Raw genomic sequence first — 2,230 nt, 5'->3', positions numbered from 1 at the left:
CTCCGCTGTCCGAGCACAAATGCCTCAAACTGCTCCAACTGAGCAACATGTTGCTCAGGAGGACTACCCAGGAGCCTGGCCAGGGCTTGTTCACCAAGTCCCTGCGCCATTAGCCCTGCCACCTCCCGATGATGTTCGGAGAGGTGGGGAAAATGAGCCCAATCAATGTTGAGGCTCATCCTCACGTACACACGCAGAGATGCGGGTCGTGGGAAGGATTTCAAGTGCTACCAAGTGTAGGCGGGCACGTCGTAATGCGGCCACGCTCTACTTAGCACACACCCTAGCACAGCGAGGAAGCGGTTTGCACCTGCTTCTCTTGCGTGCAGTGAGGTAGTTGTGGTGGGCGCGCAAGCGACCTCACCCAACACACTAAGAACTCTGGTGAAGTGACGTCACGGGAGCGGTAATCCGTCTCCTCGTGCGCACTTACCAAGTAGGTAGTAAATTTCAGACTGATTTATATTTAATAGAATTAAATACAAATACCTATTTTTACCAATTAAAATGATATCTCTATAGATATCATTTAATATGTATTGCGAGCGTATCTTTATAGATACCTCGCGTAACTGATGACGCTAGCCGTCATCATGGATGACGCTGGGCGTCATCCCTCCTAATGTGAATGCACCCATGTGCATCACATCCACAAGGGTTGGTCACAAATGTGCACCACACCCGAGTGTTGGGTCTAATTACTATTATTTAGTAATTGACCATCCCCTTAAGTACCAAATGTTTTTAATGGGGACTGTGTAACATTAGGGCAACTCTAGCCCGTTACAGAAGTCGTCTGGCCCTCTAAACGAGGTTGATGATGCTCCAACGTTAAAAAATAGTTTGGGTCGCGTCGAGGGTGCTCTAACTTCAAGCAAGAGTCTCACGAAATAGTTGCACCTCGTAATTAAAAGCAACAAAGGCTCTTCTTGCAATTTCACCCCCTTCTTCATTGCTCGTCGAGCAAAATAATAGTCGTTTTAAGTTTCAGACTTCTAAAGTGACGTCATTGCAAGGGTCAATACCAGTACCGGGTTAAATAGTTGGATTACCCCTTGTCATAAATTTTTGAGAGTACGAGGTATCCCTTCGGCAAGATTCCACTTACACGGTTAACGTTTTGAGCGCCAAGCTCGAGGTCAATTAGCGTTGAATGACGCCTACCAATAGAGCTTGGAATGAACGGTTCTTCAACCTTAGCGCGGATCCTGGGTTGCATGCGCAACTGAAGAATCAGAGTACAGGCTAGTCCTAGCCTAGCATGATGGCCGATACGCCGCACAGGATTGATTTTTTGGCCTTTAGCTTCGCAAAATTATAGCAAAATTTGATAAAGACGAAAATCGGCCGCATCGCCGTGTCTTTATACTTTGAAGGCAACGAGCACAAGAAAATAGTAAATTCCCTCAGAGGACAAATAGGCACAACGCGCATGGTTGCGCAGACGCATCAGATACAGACGTGGTGACACAAAACAGTAAAGAAATGTAGCGATGCGTGTAGCTAGCTCCACCGGCGTCTTCGCTTTGATCCAGAAGTCTAAAATGCCAAGGATCGGCTGGCAACCTCTTGCAGGCGCCCTTCTACACTAAGCCGCGTCAATCCACACTCACTATGCTCTTTTTCTTTCCGCAAGGGCTTTAGGCCGACGACGATTTTGCTCCTCTTTGAATACAGCTTTTCATCGAGCGGGTTCTGCTAAACATGAAGATGAAGGCCGCCGAGCAGTCGCGATGGGAAGCACGTTTGTCTCCATATCGCATCCTATCGTTTAGGAAAGAAATAGGCCTGCTGAAACGGTGTTGGTGTCTATTTGTATATACGTACGAAGGATGTAGCCATCATTTATGATGCATGAAGAAGGTTGCAGTTGAGGAAGAGCAGGAAGAGACTTGTCGAAGCGGTAACGAAAAAGAAGTTAGCAGAACAGCACAGCTTAAATATCAGTTTTCTTTCTACCTCACATAGTACTTATTGTATTCGAGAATGGAACTAAGAGTCGGTGACTCAGGTGAAAATGTCATAAGACAAAGGCATGCAAATTACAACCATTAGGGTAGCTGTTTCGTACCAGACCCTAAAGAGGAAATGAAGGCGAATGCCGCACTCGGCGTCAAAGGTCTGACAAGGAAGGATGTACACTTCGGTTGTTAAACCTTAAATGTCGTACAATTCACAGAATGCATAAAACACTTATCTTTTTAAACTGGAAAATAGCATTAAAACCCCC

This window comes from Bremia lactucae, linkage group LG13, assembly GCF_004359215.1.
Source record: "Bremia lactucae strain SF5 linkage group LG13, whole genome shotgun sequence".
Taxonomy (NCBI): domain Eukaryota; phylum Oomycota; class Peronosporomycetes; order Peronosporales; family Peronosporaceae; genus Bremia; species Bremia lactucae.
The sequence above is the reverse complement of the archived record's forward strand: the minus strand, read 5'-3'. Positions refer to the sequence as shown.